This window comes from Poecilia latipinna, unplaced genomic scaffold, assembly GCF_001443285.1.
Source record: "Poecilia latipinna isolate Pla-1442-1.1 unplaced genomic scaffold, P_latipinna-1.0 Scaffold121, whole genome shotgun sequence".
NCBI classification, from domain to species: domain Eukaryota; kingdom Metazoa; phylum Chordata; class Actinopteri; order Cyprinodontiformes; family Poeciliidae; genus Poecilia; species Poecilia latipinna.
Window position 1 is genome coordinate 111,667 of NW_015112737.1, and position 18,820 is coordinate 130,486.

At 41.1% G+C, this 18,820-nt stretch overlaps 1 protein-coding gene across 6 annotated transcripts in view; it reads left to right on the forward strand.

Annotated features, from left to right (window-relative positions):
• Positions 1 to 18,820, forward strand: part of LOC106944974 (RNA binding protein fox-1 homolog 1-like) — a 515,796-nt gene that overhangs the window by 100,493 nt on the left and 396,483 nt on the right. For all 6 annotated transcript variants that reach the window (XM_015028333.1, XM_015028336.1, XM_015028332.1 and 3 more), the window contains one exon: positions 18,703 to 18,773. The gene's annotated coding sequence lies outside the window, so the exon portion shown is untranslated. The remainder of the gene's footprint in view (positions 1 to 18,702; positions 18,774 to 18,820) is intronic.

Below are 18,820 nucleotides of genomic sequence, written 5' to 3' on the forward strand. Positions count from 1 at the left end.
CCTGCACCAGCGGTCCACCCTGCAGTAAACAAATGTATTCCTGTGTTTGTGCGCGGTCACACTATTTTCCTTCCAGACAGTGACGGCTGTTATTTTGCCCGTGGCTCCTGTCAAAACTAACATGGCTTAATTGACTGTGAGCGAATGAGCTCCTGGATTGATCCTGTCAGGCTCCTCAGGAAGTGATGCTGCTCCATCTGTGAGGCGCAACTCCAGCGACAGCAGCAATCTGTTGCTTGGGAATGAGCCAAGGATTGGGGCGGAGGGTGGAGAGGCTGGGGGGGAGGGAGGAAAAAAAGTCAAAATTACAGAAAGTACCTCAGGTGCTGTGTATTTTCTGATCAGCTGTCAGTGATGACACACTCTGATGAACATGCACATGGAAATAAAGCAGCAAAAAAATAAAACGTCAGGCAGACGGATCCACATATACACAATGTAATTTTTGCATCATGGTTAGCAATGTCACATTTAAGGGTTTTGGGGAGGGGGGGCTGTGTTTCTCCCTGAAGGTATGGCATGAAATCAGAATGGTCTTGTCTGGCTTGTTAGACATTTGATGTCTGGCGAGGTTGTCCTCAGGGTATATCCAAAACACAACCTGTCATCCTTCCCCTTTCTGCTGTCATCAGTCCGAAAATTGGTGGCATATTCTGTCATCTTTGGTTCTTACCTGCAGCTCGGCTCAGCCAGGCCCAGTCTTGACCCTCCCCCACACGCCCCACCAGCCCTTCACCTCTCTTTCTCTACACTCGCCTTTCATCTCTTACAGTCTGTCTTTTCGCCGGGAGATACTGTACTTCCTCGGCTCGAGTGCGAGACGCAGCAGCGCCTTCTGGCACGATTAAATATTTAGATGGCTGTCTGTGTGGATGGTGGCTCGGAGACGCGCAGGAATAATCTGGGAGACAGCTGCTGCAGCACATCTGGGTGTCACTGATATCCGGGGAAGGTGTGCGGCGGGCGTTGCTATGGAGGAAGGAGACTTAAGAGACACAGCTGTCAATCAGCTGGGTGTCATCGGCGCCGAGGCGTCATAGTGTCCCTCTGTGGCGGGACGACTGACGGCTGACAGACTGAGACTGCCATTGATGTCTGAGCCGCATGCACTGTTTTTGGCACCAGAATACTTCCAGCAGCAGCGGAGCGTAGTCAAAAATACAGCAGCTCAGCTTCACTAAACTCCGTCTTCATCTACTGTGATTAAATATAACCAGTCAAGTTTATTCGTAAAGCACATTTCAGCAACAAGGCAGTTCAAAGTTCTTTACATCATGGAAACATAAAAACATAAACTTGTCGTATACTCAATAATTGTGAAAATCAGTGACAGACATTGAATTTATGAAGTGCCATCTGTAAAATCATCAATACACATCAAATAAGTTGATCAATGTTCCAGTTGTAAGTCAAAAACAAGTCTAAACAGGTGGAACTCAGTGTTTCAACTGTTTTTCAGTTTTCTGGAAGTTTGTTCCAGATGTGTGGTGCATAGAAGCTGAATGCTGCTTCTCCAAGTTTGGTTCTGTGGATGAAGAGCAGAAGACCTGAGAGGTCTGGGAGGTTCACACAACATCAGATCTTTAAGCCGTTCAGACATTTATAAACTAACAGTATTTTAAAGGCTCTCAGTGGAAGGACCGGGGTGTTGTTCTCTGTCTTCCTGTTTTTAGCCAGAACGACTTTTGATTTTTGTTTTTTAGGCAGAACTGTGAACACACTGTTTGAATAATTAATGCGACTAAAGATAAACACAACGTTGAGTTTCTCTAGATCTTGTTGGGACATTAATCCTCTAATCCTGAAAATGTTCTTCAGGTTATAGAAGGCCGACTTTTTAACTGTCTTTATGTGACTGTGAAGGTTCATGTCTGAGTCCATCACTACTCTCAGGTTACTTTCAGGTTTCCTGAGTATGTTTTGGTTGATATGATAAGATAAGTTAAAAATAATAAAACATTACATAATAAAGGGGAAAATACCTCCGGACTTAATTACATTACATATAATAATGAAAACAGCAATACTACTAATGAAGAAAAAACTAATAAAGTAATAACATTAGCAATAATAAATTGACACTGAGGGCACTCTGTAGTAATCTCAGCCCAAAACCCAAACAACTCAAAGTCCAAAGCTGCGAAATACTGACGTTTGATTAGGATAAATAATAACAACATATATCACGATTGAAATCTGATCAATATCAATAGATAATACACCTAATTCAATAATCAGTTTATAGAATATTCACTGAACTGCGATCCACAGAGAAGCATTCTGGGAGATGTAGGCAGAGGAAAGGCTTTAGCTGCTCAACCCCTCACAGCGAGCTGAGATTAGTGACATCAACTGACTAATTCACTCTTTGGTTACCTAGCAACAACCTGTAGAGTAACTTGAGGTTACCTAGCAACAACTGGTTGAGTAACTGGCGGAGCAACAGTTTGAGGTTCTTCCACCAGGTCTTATAACTGCTTAAAATATAAAGTTTGTCAGTATTTGAGATATTTAACATAAAAAACTAATCAATAGTTACTGATATGAAATGCTAATATTGTGATATGTTTTTCAGCTAGAGGTGAACTTTAGTTTTGCACACACCTTTCCATTTTACTTCATGATTGGTTACTAAACAACCATTTTGCTAGTTTAAGTAATTTTAGACCCTGCTGGAAGAGGGTGCACTTTCTTTTCTCCTCTGTCTGTATTCCAGGTTTGTTTTTTTTAAAATCACACAGACTCCTGTTTAGGTTAGCTAGAAACAGGGGTGGCTGCTGGTGCAGCATGTCAGAAGATTTGAAGAAGATTGAGTGTGAATAGCCGCTGCTCCCCCTCCTCGTACCCCTCCACCGCTCTCCATCCGCCAGCAGCCTCAACTTGGAGCTGCACAGCGGCGCTACGAGGCCGGCTGGCCTGAAAATCACTTTGTGTTCCTCTCCCAGGCACATGCGATATGGATGCGTCTCCGCTCGGCTCAGGCCCTCCCGACACCGTGATTAATGGCACTCGCTTCTCTCCCCATCTCATTCTGTTACTGTCAGAGTTAAGTGGGCCGAAGACAATAATAAACAGTCAGTCTTCTGTGAACCCCCTAACACGATCATTCCACCCCACCCGCTTCCCCCTTCCCAATGAGAAAAAGAGGAAGAGAGATGGAGTGGGAGATGGAGGAAGTGTGCACGTGTGTCTGTCTTTTTCTTTTTTTCTTTGCGTGTGTGTGTGTGTGCTGCACTAAACAGACAAATGCAGAGTTAAAGACACAGAAACGGGACTGTGTAATGGAAGTGGGAGCTGGGAGATGCATCAGTAAATCAGATTGTACCTCATAAGTACGTGATGTTGAGGAGGGGGCCCACTTGGTTTGAATCCTGCAGGACAGCAGCAGTAGATGTGCAGCAAATGTCTACAAATTGTCTGTTTGTTCCTGGAGTTTTTAGGTGGTGCAATGTTTAACATTTTCCCAAATGATATTTGTCATTCTAAGAAGTGACTGGGTAAAAAAATCGAGCAGGTAACTTTTGGACTTTTTTGTGGGTGAGACATATAAACATTACAGTTTGTAACACAAAAGTCCTAAAATGGTGGAATTAGTTGCCAAAAAAATAAAAAAAATCTCAGTTTTCTGTTTGGGATTACTTTTGCAGTTTCTGCAACAAGGACTCAAACATGACTAAGCCTGTCGCAGTACACAGGAAATCAATAAATCAATTGATCGCATGATAAGTTGCAGTTTTGTTTACCAAAACTTTATGTTCCATTTCATTTATGGTTTGGTTGTGTGAAATATTTATTTCTGTTTAATTTATTGGTAATTTAGTTACTTTGGATATTTCAAATATCTGCCAGCTCCAATTAATCAAACATTCTTGTTACTGTAACAAAGAGAATAACTCAGGCCAAAAAAAAAGCCCTTAAAAGACATGTGTCGTCGATAATCAATAAATTCGTCCAACCGCCCAACCTTACAGCTCAACTGTTCGTCTGCTGCATCTGCTTTACACATTTCATGTATATCAAACAGCCAAATTTTCCTTTTCATAAATGCATTTAGTACACAATGTGTAAATATTTTCACAGAAATGTGTGCTTTTTATTTCCACCACCTCAGTCCTCAGTCGTCCTGCAGCTCACATGACAGTGAGTAAAGACTCGATCTGTGCTGTGAATATTTAACAACTCAAGCAAGTGTCTTATGGATTGTAATATTGTATGCACATTAATGGGAAAGCCAATGGAGAGCACTCACCATGATGATCCAGTCAGCATCAATACAGTTTAACATGCCAATGGTGCATCACATTCACTGAGGGAAGAGGAACTATTAAAAACATGGAAACTGTCACTCTGAATACTGTAAATTAATTTAAATCTAATGTTTTAGTTGTGTGTATATTAGAGTTGGAAAACGACCACACAAAGTGGTAACAAAGGAAGATTTTAGCATCAGCACATGAAAAGCTTGATTTAATCTGTTATTTTGATTAAACAACTAATAAACAGACAACAAAAACTGCTTAGGAGGAGCACTACAAAAACACAAAATCTTAATGTTTGTCTAGTTTCTAGTGCAAAATTCACTTAAATCAAGCTCATAGTTTTCTGAAAAGTTACATATGAGTTAGTTTTATATAATATAATTGTGCTAATATATCTAAAAACTAGACAAACATACATGGTAAGATTTTCCGTTTTTGCTTTGAGTTTTCTTTTTCTGTTACAGAATTTAGCTAAAACTGACACTTGGATTCTGAGTAAAACATACAGATTTTTCATCTTACATGCAAAATGTATTACTTTTTGTAGTTTTGGATATTCTTAAACCAAATTACCTTTTTCCTGAGAATGAATACGTCGATTAACAATCGACTACTAAATTAGTTCATGATTTCATCGTGATTAATCCGATTAATCGTTTCATTCCTAAATTATCTGACATTTTTGAAACATTCTTGGTCTGTTTTTCTCACAGTAGAGGAAGATGGTACGAAAAAAACCTTAGAGTCGTTTTGATGGAAAAACCCTGAAAGGAGAAAAAAACATCCCAGTCTCAAAAGCTGACTGACTGAGAGGAAAGTGAAAAATTGAGATGGCTGCAGGCAGAAGAAACGGAGTGAAGGAAGACGCTTTGAATCCCAGACCTGTTGTTTTAGTCACTTGTGAGCAGCCCCTGCCTCTTCCTCCCAAGGCCTGTCACTTCACTCTGCCGTATCCTCTTCAGTCAAGCACTCCCTTCCACTCTCTGTGTCTCTGCACGGCGCTGACCAAACCGCCTCACGAGCAGCACACAGCTCACACGGCAGCGGCTCTGTTCAATTCTCCAAGGGCTGCTGTACACAAGCAGGAATAAAGGATCCAAGTTTGAGTTCCAGTCACTGACCTCGGATTCCTCCAAGGCCTCCACCGAGGCTGAGACCCTTCACCGCTGCTGCCATTACATCCTCGTCTCCGTCTCCTTCCCTCTCTTATTACGGGGGATGACCCGCCTCGCAGCCCTGCAGGCGCAGTGACCGAGAAATCCTGCAGCCGCCGCCGCCGTCCCTCGCCGTCCCCGCCGCTGCTAGATTGTCTCTGTGTCTACCGGAGTGGCCTCGGAGAAATGAAGTGCCGTGATCTCATCACGCCAGACCCATTGTTTTCACTCTCATGCACACTGTGTAATAGCCATGGAGATAAGGGGAAGATTCAGGCCTTTCACGGGAGGAAATATGAAAAGCCTGGCTGTGAGAAAGTGAAATTACTGTTTTGATGGCTTTTGATGGCAGGGGGCATAATTGCTGGATGGAAGGAAGGATGGAGGGTGAAATCCACATCGGAGATTAGTATTTCTAATATGGGAGACGATTGGTTGGAGGCCTGCAGAAGGTTATGTGCACAGTGGGAAGTTCTAATGAAGCTGCCATGTATGTAAAACAGCAGTTCGACTAAAATAGCTCATTGTTCTTCCCTCCATCGCAACCTTTGCCCCCCTCTCCAGATCGAATCTACAGTCTCGATGGCAGCGGTGATTGTGATATTGTTCAATGCTCATCGCCATAGAAACGGTGATGAATTTAGCATTGTTAGCTCATAAAATATCTCGCTTTCATCAGCACGCACAGACAACACAGGTCTGCAGGATTACAGCTTGTAGTAATGACAGGAGCAAAGCATAAATAGTATAAATACTCCATGGGATTATAATTAGCCTTACTCCGCGCATTTAGACACGCTCAAGTGGAACTAAAACCTTATTGACTTCTGGAGACAATTTCGTATTAATTGGATGCCCCTTCTTTCGCGCAGTCTTCTCTCGGTTTGTTTGGGAGCTGCTGACAAATGTGCTGCGGCGGAATAACGGGGAGTGGAGCGGATTAGCATTAGCCACAGCGGCGTCGCGAACGTAAAAAATGCCACCTTCATCTCAGGGAAGTGGGGGGGCAGAAGGAAGGAAAGAAGTCCGGACACCTTTGAAGTAGTGAAGCTACTGAGAAGTGCAGAAATGAAGGGGATTGGTGAGATAAAATGCATGCTGCTGGGGCTTTACGCCACAGAACTGGGATGGACGGCCCTTCCTGGTGATGCTGGGTCACAATGTGACACACATCCTTCAGATTACGCATTCAGAGTATGTCCTCTCTCTCTTTGTCTCCCTTTTTTTCCCACCCTGTCCGTGTACCGACCACAAATTCCTCCCTTATTTTCCACCCAGAAGTGGGGGGAAAGTTGTAAAGCTAATTAAGGAGTGTGGATGCAGCAGTTGGACAGATGTGCGGCGAGATGGGTGCTATTGAGTAGCGGGGATAATGGTGTGCGGACCTGGTGGGCAGCGGGGTTGTGTTGGAGGGAGCTCCTACCTGGGCGTGCATGTTAATCAGCGCGGCTGTCTGTTGAGAGCGAGGGAATTAAAGGGGAAGAGAAGCGTGTCGCCAGCCTGGAGTGAGGAGACGAGGCAGGCAAGCTGATTAAGAGCACAATTTTGCCAGTTTGGTCAGGCGGGGAGATACGTGTACGGAGGAGAAAAAAGGGCGAGGAAAGTGTGTATTGATTAACGGAGCCAGTGGTGGAATTCAAGAGAGGGGGAAGAAAACAAGGGTGAAATCTACCCAACGTTGTCAAACAAATGATTTCACAGCACCTGAAGGCATCACAACACTTCAATGGCGTGAAAACGACCGTCCAATGTCTACAGTGGGGTCAGGATAGACACTTAGAGATGTTTAAGGCCTGATTATTTTAAGCCCGGAGCAGAGATTGCTGCCCTTCAAGGGTTTTATTCATATCAGAAAAGCAATAAAGGGTCAGAAAAAATATCTGTGAAACAATTTGGCAGCACAGCATTTCAATCAGGTTGAGTTCTGGTTGGTTTCACCTTGATTCCTTCCTCCTTCGCTCTGCGTTGGGTTGGTTCTGTTTGGGCTCCAGCTGTTGGACACATCGCTTCACATTAGAAGATGTTGGTAGATCTGACTTCAAAACAACAAACCCAAGTCATCATCCCTCCTCCACCGTGCTCTATAGTTGATGTGAGGTGTTACGTTAAGGTCAAACATCGGTCTTAGTCTTGTGTTAAAAAGAGTTTATGATTTATTTTTCACCCTCCGAACTTTCGGTGAATTTGGTGGGGGGAGACAATTAGTGTCTGGTTGAAGTTTTGCAATAAACCATCTTTTTCTGTGTAAAGTGACTCACCTTAAACAATATGAAAATGGCTTTTTAATCCTTCCCAGATTGATGAGCAGCAAATGTTGCTTTTTTAAGCTCAGTTCTGATAATCCCATTCAAAGGTGGGAAGATAACAACTTGGTTTTCTGCTTTTAAAGAGGTTTTTTTTACACTAATTTAGTGCGTTTGGTTAACTGAACTAGCTTCCACGTGATGTATTTGGAATGGGAAAGGAAAGTTTGGGCTGTTAAAAACTTTTTTGTCAATTTCGGGTGTTTTCACACCTTTAAGATTGGTTTGAACGCATTTTTGAGTCGGAAGGATCAACGGTAATGGTGAAAAGTGATGTACAGCAAGTCAGAGGGTGTTTTCACGCCTGATTCAATTAGAGACCAAAATCACAACATTTGTTACATTTTTAAGCTGCTGCAGTTCTCTTTCATGCTGCACAGCATCAAACAAACCAAACCGTCTAAAAACGTGTTCCCCTCCTCGCCTGCACCGAAAACCACAGAAGGAAACAAGAAAACCTCTGAAATGTCAACAAAAATGGAGTGATGTCAGATTTTAGTGGTTATAAAATTTCTCTTTTGTTTTTGGTAAAAGACAATGAGTCCTTTCTCCCACTGCTGCTAGACTGGTGCTTGTTTTGGTTGTTTTTACCCAGAATGCCCTGCTTGGCAGTCTGCTTGGCATTCACAAATGTGCAGGTTATGTGGATTAGCACATAACTTGCCTCAGTATTAAAGGTCAAAGGTTGAATTCCCAATAAGATTACAGACCCACATCACTGCCACCTGTTCTAATGACATTTTTATGTCATTTTATTGAAGTCTTTCAGTCTCCGCACCAAGTTCTCCTATAGAAAACAGTGGCTTTCTTTATCCTTTCTTGCTCAGACATGTGAAAGTTTTTAATTAGAATCATCTCCTTTTTCTCAGCCGCGCTGCTTGATCTAATTTCTCTAATTGTCGTTGTTTACACTGTAAAGGTTTACGGATATTTATCGACGCTCTCCTTCTCCTGATCTCGCCGCCTGCCGTCGATAATGACTGGGGAAATTATTTGCAACACTTAAGACATTATCAGTGTGTTCAAGTAGTCTTCCTTTTAATATGGTAATGCGGCAGATATAATCAGCTGGTAATTGTGAAACACTCGAGTACGACACATTTTGTGGCACTCTCTCCTGAATGAGGAAATCAGTCAGTCTGCAGCAGAGATCTGCAGCTCGACGCGTGCGAGGAGGGGGAACCGCAGAGGGAACGCTCGTCAAGCATCCCAACATCGCACAAATCTGAATTACACGCCGACTTCTATAGGAATGTGTGGGCTGGCATCAAACTGAAGCACAATATCCTGCATGTTCTCCTCTTGACATGTCGGTAAAAACAAACAAAAACCACAATGTTTCAGAATGTGTGATGCAAAATAACACAATGGAATCAAAGAATGCAACAACATAAGCACATAAACAAACGGTAAACAAAACAAAACAAAAGAGGGAACAAAACATTGAGGAAATCAGGAAATGCATTTCATTGTCCCAGTCTCCATTTCCTACATGCAAACAAACCAGTTTGGATCCATATGATTAAACCATCATTTATGCATTTCTGAAAACTTTGTTTTGCACTTTATTCCTGTTTAGTTTCCATCTTTTACCCTTTCGGAGTCTAAAATGGCTCCAGATTAGAAACGTCAAGGTAACAAGTTTTGCTGGACGATAAATTGTTTCAGAAGTTATTGCAATAAATAATAATATTGTTGTTTTCATACAGTTTTCAAGTAGTATAATATTAACAGCATAATAACCCTCATACACCATCTCTAAGATAAATACATTTTAATTTAGAACAAACATTTAACACTGGAACTAGAAGATGTTTCAAATATCTAAAATAAAACAAAACAACAAATAATATGGATACTGACAGATCAAACCAAGATGGCGGTAAATGACCTTCTGCTGGTAAAAAATAGTTTATTGCAGTCATTTAAATGCAGCTTTTTACAGTAAACTATGAAGAAAATATAGAAAGTGACTTTAAATCATTTGTTTTTCCACTGGACATGAACAAACCAACATTTCAACCAAAACTGCAGACGGGCCAAAAATGACCAACGCCTCCCTAAACCGATTCCATGTCTGTTTATCTTTGAGTTTTATCCCAAATTATGTAGTGTCATGTCTCCAAAATGCTAAAATCTCTTGCGTTTTATTTTAATTGCTCATTATTTTCTGGAAGCTTTGTATTCCATCCAGTTTTCATTAACTGACTTTTTCCTAATTGACTCTGGTTAAATATGACCGATTAATGACCTCTGGCAAACCAAAATCAGCCAAAGTGGCTGCTGCTGGTGGCTTGGTGCGTCCTCAGAGCAAACTGTCTGGATGTTAGGAGGACATGCATCACTTCATCCATGCATCACTTCATCCATGCATCATTTCATCCATGCATCATTTCATCCATGCATCATTTTCAACCCAAACTGCAAAGATTTAAAACAGCACAGGGTTAAAAATGACCAGCAACATTTTTTTGTTTTTTATATTTTCTGGTATTTTTCGTTATTCAACAATTTATTCAAGTAAAAATAGAAACAGTCTGCCAAGGGACGTTTCATGCATAAATTTGATCCCAGCGTGATTTTTAGTAACTGTTAAGCATTTAGTTGATGTTTGGTTTGAGCAGTTTTGGGATTATTATAAGATTAAACCTCCAGGTGAAGCCATCAAGTTAAAAATGGAAGAAAGTTGGGATGAAAAGGAAGCACATGAAAAAAAAAGGAAAATTAAAATTCATAAGGAAATAATTTTTTTTATTCACGGTGTTTAGTTAATTATCTGTTTGTCTCTAGATTTAGTTTAAAGATTGATTTTTTGTTCTGTTTTCAAATTCAAGTTTTGTTTGAAATGTCCTTCATCCCTCGACAGACATGTTTTTCATTTTTACGTTTCTGCTTTTATTCATCTTGCTTTTGATTCAGTTTTTCTGTAAAATCATGTTTTTTGTCTCATAATTTGGCTATCAAATAATGAATAATTTAGTTTATATTTTTCCACATCTTTGCCTTCTCTGTTTTGTTTTTTGACTGTATTCTGATTATCTTTATTTGAATATTGAATTTTTCAGATTCCTTTTCTCAGTTTTGTTACTGTTATCAGTTTAGCTTTTTATGGTTCCTGTTGCACAGTTTAGATGTGTTTTATGCTTTTTTTGTACTTTTTATGTTTGACTCTTGTTTTTCTTGGTTGCTCAGCTAAACATCTTCTCTCTCATGTCTGAGGAAATGTTTCTGTTTTGAAAGTCGGTGCCTTTTTGCATTTGTTGTAGCTTTTTTTGTCCAATCTTGTCGGTTGCTCCTCGGGGCCGTCACACACTCACTCCTTATTCCTAAAAATCCCCCCGTTGATTAGCATTGATCCTCCTTCAGACTCGGTTTATACCTGCCTTCTATTTATGTCCCGGCATCATAAATGAAATTTTTTTGTTATTGTGTCTTAACCGGAGTGATGAAAGGAGTGTTCTCCGCTCGTCCTCCGGGGATGCCGGGGCTTCTCTGCGGAACAGGATGGGATCCTGACTTTGTTTTTCTCCTTCGGCTGTTATTTCCCCGAAGAGAAGAGCCAAGTGAAGGGAGCTATGAGTGATCGACTCTGCCTTTATTCTCCAAGTTTTCGGGGGGATTTGAAGTTATTGAAAGTGTAGGGAAGGGTGACAGCTCGGAGATGTCTGTGTGATGCCTATCAGACCTGCGCCGGCCACTCGGCTGCTGTGTTTGTGAGGCCGGCAGACGGAGGGCACGGGCCCCACGCTCTCAAATACATGTTATTCTTTCGGCCAATCATCTCTCCTCACACATGACATCTCTGCCAGATTGATTTCATTCAGCTGTAGAGGGCGGCAAGATCAAACAAATGTTGTTTGGAATAGCAGCCTTAGTGCAAGGAGGAGGAGAGGGATGGGGGGTCAGAGGTGGGAGGTTGCTCGCTTGAAAGATGAAGTGAGGGATGGAAATAGAGAGAAAGGGAATCAGTCTTCCAGGCAGCAGCACTCTGCCATGTGGTGACATGGTATACTGGTGGAAAGTGTTGCTCTCCTTCGTTTTTTGTGGCGGCTGTTTTAGGGCGGCGGCGGGGGCGAAGGCTATTCCTTCACGATGCCTCTGAGTACCCATGCAAGGAATAATGGATGTGTAATACGGAACGACAGCTTGCAGAGGCCTATCATTAATGTTGTAATTCACTTTTAGTGTTTTTCCTATTGCACTGCAACAGGAGGCACAGATGCCACCTGAATCTGCTGCTCCAAGCAGCCAGAGCGCACCCGGTTTCCACCAGCTGTCTTGGATCGCACCCTGCCAGCCCCCCCTGTGTGGCCAAATGTGGGCACGGTCATTTCTCTCAGCGGATGTGGTCCTGCTTTGCATTTTGAATACATGTCATGGACTCTTGGAATTAAACATTTCTTAAAGTTTGATGCTTTCTACGTCGGGTGAACATTTTGGGTTAGGGTTTAAGGATAATTAATCATTGCTGTACTCTTTGTGCACATTCCCCTCCAAATCCAACTGAACAATTTCACTGAACCAAAAAATCAGAGGATCCCAGGAGGGAAAGAAAACCCACATAGAAGTATTTTCTCTGCCAGTAGTGGGCAGACTACCTACAGTGCTTATCTCCACCTCAACAAACCGTAATCCTCTTCAACACTCAGTAATAATATATAAGCTGTGTTGTTTGTAGGCATTTTGTTTATGCCTGATTTTTTTATTTATTTATTTTTTTCATCCGCGGGTGCTTTGCTGCACAGACTGCAGAGGTTTTCATACATTTATTCTGCAGATTAAACAGCCAGCTGCTTGTTACCTTCAGGCTTTGAGGGTAAAAGGGGTGGCAGACCCCCACCTGCAGCATAGGAAAGCAATGTACCACTGAGTGTGGACTGCATCAGCAGCAAAACTGTTCCAGGTATAAAAAATCAAAAACAGATAGTTCAAAGTGTCTGCTGCAAACCACTGAGCCTCGAGACTCAGTGGATTCAGACATGTAGGTGTGTTTGGGTTTTTTTTTCTCACAAACAGGGATTTTAATTCTGGCCTCAGTCATTTTTGACAGAAATTAACATTAAATATTTGAGAGTGGTTGCAGGGTGGAATTATAGCCCAGCTCCATGTTTCTGTTGTGATTAAAGTTATTTTTCTGAAGGTGTTTTCACACGTCGTACTCAATAAACTCTGCTTCAGCTGACATGATTCAATTTCACACTGCATTGTGCCAAATGAATCAATCCTTTGAGTTATCTGTTCCCCTCCTCACCTGTGGGGGCGCTGCAACAAAGACCACCGAAGGAAACAACATGAAAACCTCTGAAGAAGACACTGTTCACAACTTCCTTCTTCACAAAATATACATAATTTTTTTTTAGTGATTGTAGGATTTCTTTTTAGTCTTTGGAGAAGGTTCCCCAGAATTCCCTGCGCTGTAGTCCACTTCCTGCTTTTGGAGTGGTATTCAGTCCATTTGGCATTCAAACTGCACCAGAATAAACTTCAACTGAACCCAGATCTTGGTTTGACCAGAGTCCACCAGAGTTTGATAATGTTGATTGGGATTTCTACATTGCGTTGGTACAACTTTGCTTTCTGAAGACAGTTTGTCAAATGAAACAAACCAAGTATGACATCTGGTTCTTTGTTCCACATAATCTGAACCTCTTTAGGTTCAGATTTACCTCCCAAAACCTCAGTTTGGGAGGTAAATGTCAGTTTACCTCCCAAACTGACATTTCTTCCAAGTATTTGCTGTATTTGTTATATTATTAATGCAGTTCTTTTTCCCCACTGTCTGCATTTTCCTGGAAATTAGCTTGAAAACTTCCTTGTTCTTGTGAGTCTTTAGATGAGAGACCCTCAAGTGACCAAGAGCCACAGACTGTTTTGTTTGTTTACCCACAATGCCTTGTGTTGTAGTCCATTTCCTGCCAGACTGGTGTCCCGTTTGGTCCGTTTTTTTTCTGCCACCTCTGTCTTTGGATGGAAACACATTTAAAGAAAAAACACATTGATGCTGCTGCGTTTTAACCGCTCACACAAAAATGTCTCCAGCTTTTTTCTTTCCACCGATCCACGGCGTTCAACTCCAGTTTCCTGTTCCAGCTCAGGTGATTCAGATGAGGGGATTAGCTGCTTTAGCATGTCATCAAGTTCTGACCTAAATTTTTGATTCTGGAAATAATCTGAAATATGAAGGTCAGACGTCCCTGAGGACCCAAATGCATCATGCTGCATTTGGATTTATCTCATTAGATTAAAATATTATATAGTATTCATTTATTTTATAAGCTTGTTTTTCTTAATATTGATGTAAAAAATCTCATATTGTCAGATTTTTTTCACTTATGTTTTCTCATGTTATAAAGGATTGAGTCATTTTCATTTTTGACATAAAACACGCTCATTTTTGTTGCTAAAAAGTTACTTGTAAGTTAGTTTTGTCTTATTTCAAGTGAACTGAGATACTTGCTCTATAAACCGGACAGATTTTGTGCTTTTGCAGTGTTCTTCCTACCTCCATCTGCAACACTGATCCATTTTAACTATAATCATTTGTCAGCAAACAGAAACTTAATTAGGCGTAATAGATCTTTATTTTCTCTAATTCTTGTTCATTATTTTTTATGTAATTCAGTTTTATTTTAAATTCTTTCAGCCATCCGTCACATATTTGGTCCTGCTACTTCAAAGTGCAGCTTTTCTTTGTTCATGCAAAATGCAGAACAATGAGTAATGATATGGATTTCATGGACACTCCGGCTTTAATTGAAACAGGTGTGATTAGCATATTGTTTGTGTTTCGCGCTGCACCGTAGGCCTGTTTGTGTTAGACGGGGACCTTTATGGAAATGAGCGCTTTGAAAAAAAAAATCAACACAAATGTAACCTATTTCTTTAAAAGGGGCACAAATTTACTGTGAAGATCATCCTGGCAAAACCACAGAGGGAAATGTCAGAACGGGGGAGAGGGAGGAAAAAAAAAGGTTCAAAGAGAAAATAGCTGACTGACTTGGTAAGTGAAGCTAAGCTCAAAATGAAAAATGTTCATTATATGCCCGTCAAGGTGAAAGGAAGCCATCTCCTCACCGCTGCAGTTAAAATGTCGACCTCTCCGTCTCCGAGGGCGAAAAGAGGAGAAATGTAAAAAGAGGAGGATTTTCTCCTGCGTGTGTGTGTGTGTGTGTGTGTGAGACTGATCCCAGCTTCATTCCAGACAAGGGCAGCAATGTTAATGGTGCTGCTCAGTAAAATGACCCTTACATCTCTTTCTTCATACATTGCAGTGCTTGTGGAGTCGTCCTCCTCTCCTCCTGTCGGCTCCGTCTGTGTGCCGTTGTTGTGTTTGTGTGCGACCTCTACAACGAGTCCGCCGCCCTCCCACACCTTAACTTGTCACTTTCCATGTACCTGATCATGTTCAGGCTGTAAAATTGAACTCATGATGCTTTTTTCAGATTTAAAGCTGAAGTATGTGACTTTTATAAAAATGATTTTTTTTTTTTTTACAGATATTTGTTTAAGTTGTCAGCAAGTTGTGACAATATGAGGCCGATAATCTGTGAATAAATCCATCTCCTCCATCCAAAAAACAACCACTCAGAGCCAGGAGGAGGATCTTAGTGCTGCCAATCAACCTCATGAACACGCTGCTGAATGTGCTGTTGGCGGAGAAACAACTCACCTTTACAGCTGTTTATCTGCTCCCATTGGTGGCTGTGCTAACTAGCCTTAGCATTCACAACAGGCTTTGCTGACGGGGAGAAGCTGCATCATAGCAGAGGGCAAGAAGGAGAGAGCACGCACGTGAGCCTGTCGCAATGAACAAGAAATCAATCAATCACATAATTAATTAAAACAAGCTCAATAATTTCCATTTACATGATTTATCACTTTTCTCTTTCTATCAAAAACTGAATGATAAAAGTCCTCAGTCTGTTTCTTTGATCTCAACTTGCCATTTTTTTGAAGGACAATTTTGTTGAGAGACTTCATAATTAATTTTATTAGTTTTTTATGTTGTTTTGTTTATTTTTGATACTTAAACATCTTCCAGTTTCAGTGTTAAATGTTCATTATGTTTTAAAGTTTATTGATCTTTGAGAATATGTTCTTGAATTATTCTGCCGTTAAAATTGTCTCAAAACAACATTATTATTTATTGCAATAGCTTCATTGGTTATTGTGACAGAACCACATACACGGGCATGAATGACAGCACTAAGCCCCTCCCCCTGGCTCTGATTGGTTGTTTCCAGCCCTGGGAAAAGGCAGAGGAATTCTGTTTTATTCAGGTTATCTTTCTTGCTATATTGTCATGACATAAAGTTTGAAAAAATACCTAAAAAACTTTGGATAACAGTTTCATTCTGCAGCTTTAATGCTCGACCTTTTTTGATCTCTGCTTCGTCATTAACGTCTTTTTATTTAATCTCGTGTTATTTGGATGGCTCCGACTTCGCACCGCGGCCGTCTTCCTGCTAACGTTTCTGCAGCAGCATAAAGCAGCATGTAACAGCCAACCACAGGAATTAGAAACGACCTTCGCGGCCTGACTGGAGAAGCCTCACAGTTTGGATTTGTTGGCTTCTGTACTGGAGCCAAGACCCGTTACAACTTTCATAAGGATTCGATGCCAGCGTGGCAAATCTCAGCTATCTGTTATGGATTACGAGCCGACCTTCCACCTCACCCTCTTCTCTCCTGGAGCAGAGTTGGCTCGGAAAGATCTCTTTAAATATGTGAGCAGCCGCATTAAAGCTTTGCTGAACTCGGAGCAGGTATTCTGTCTGCAAAGTTTTCCAGATCGAATATTTTTCTCCTCGATGCATTATTTAGTCAGAGAGTTTCTTCACCAGCCTCGAACTGAGCAGCCGGATCCATCGCACGCTGTTGGATCCCTGGGATTTGTTGTTGTCCAAAAACTGTAAAACACATATTGTGGTTTATTTTAACTCTGCCCTTCTGGAAAACTCTCTGCAGCACCAAGAGGGGATTATTTCACAGCTGTGGATATTCCCTCTCCTGCAGCACGGATCCAAAAACAGTCCTTGGATATATTAAGAAATAATTAAAAAGATGAAACTATGAATTTGTCAGCAGTTTTTAAAGATTTACAGCTTGAGGTTTGGGCCTGAGGAGGAGAAGCAGAAGGGAAGTTGGAGCTTTTTTACTCATTATTTACCAAATGAAAAGTTTTTGCACTGGATGTAAATTATAAAACGACACAAATGCATTCAAATCTAGAAAATCTCGTACTTTTTGAGGAATTATTGACATTTACAGAGAGGCATTCAATGTGTCGCACTGAAACAAAAAAGGGAAACAATAAAAATGGTGCATTGAGTCGTTCAGATCACCGGTGAATGATTTCATCTCTCCAGCTATTACAGGTTGGTCTTTACTGTGACTTTTGTTTTATCGTACACAAACTCGTCTGATTCCAGAAACCTTTCAGCCAGAAAAGCCCTGAAGGCAGAAATCTCCCAACAGTCACTCTTTGCAAATATCTTGTCTTGATGACAACGTGCCGTGTTTAAAAACAGGAGATGCTCGTACGTGGAAGAACTACCTGATTGAAACTCAGTCAATAGTCTCTTCATTGGGAATTACATAAAACATCAGTTTATTCTGTTTGTTTTTCAGGAAACTAAAACTTTTCACATAAGAACTGCCACAATAAATAAAAAACTTCAATGTCCTAATGTGTCGTTTTTTTACAGAAGTTCAGGAAGATGAAACTGATGATTTGAGGTTGAAGTCAAGAAGTTTTGTGTTCAGTTTATCACTTTTCTAAAGGCAACATTAGCATTATTGTCAAATTAAAAATAAAGAATGATCCTTTTATTGATTACTTGGAGTGCCTTGTAATCGTATTTACACTCCATGAACTTTTGAAAGTTTTGTCACATTGCAACCTAAAAATGTCAGGAGGGGAGAGAATCGACATGTTCAGTGTTGGACTGAAAGGAAGGAAGAAGAATGTTGTTGAAAGCAATAAGAAAAAAAAACACAAACATTGTGTAGGAGACACTGCAAACTTAGAAGACAACAAATGATTGGAGACACTAACGAGCAAGAAGACGCTAGCAAGCATGTAAGAGACGGGAGTTAGCATGTAAAGACAAAACAAACATGGGAAATGCTTGCAAGAATGTAGGAAATGGCCAAACTGCAGGAAACAGCCAAACTGCAGGAAACAGCCAAACTGTAGGAAACGGCCAAACTGTAGGAAACGGCCAACCTGTAGGAAACAGCCAACCTGTAGGAAACAGCCAAACTGTAGGAAACGGCCAAACTGTAGGAAACGGCCAACCTGTAGGAAACAGCCAACCTGTAGGAAACGGCCAAACTGCAGGAAACAGCCAACCTGTAGGAAACAGCCAAACTGTAGGAAACAGCCAACCTGTAGGAAACGGCCAAACTGCAGGAAACAGCCAAACTGTAGGAAACGGCCAACCTGTAGGAAACACTAAAAAACACCACAAAGAAGACTCTAGCAAGCATGTGTTTGATGGTAGCAAGCTTGTAGCAACAGTGTAGGAGACTATGAACCATGTGTTTGATCCTAACAAATATTTAGACAACGCTGCAAACAAGTAGAAGACTCCAGCAGGCATGTAGGAGACGTTGACTAGGGACGCCAAGGTTGTTGAAGATGATGGGAAGATGGCTGGAGGTTTCATGCAGAACCATCCTGGAGGAGAACATATGTCTGTCAGTACAAGTGTAAAGTTTGTAGACTTGAAAACTTGAATACAAATATATGGTTCACCTAAAATAAAAAAATCTCCATTGTCAAGAAAATCTTTTATAGTTTTATGCATGTAGCTGGTTAAATTTGTTTTATTTGACTTCAGTTAAACTCTGACTTTGGTGCAGTTTTACTCAGATTTAAATTTTTGTCCCTTTTTACTCTTTGGGAGGGAAAAATTCCCTCCGAGTGTTTAGAAAACTTACTTTATGTTATAGATTTAATACTTTATCCTGTTTTCCTCACAGCAACCCTGCTGACCCGGGACTCGGACCTCTGCAGTGACAACTGATTTCCAACTCCTAGAGCCTCCCAACAGGTAGGACACAAACTGTCCTGTTGTGGGTGGTTTATGCACAGTAGAAC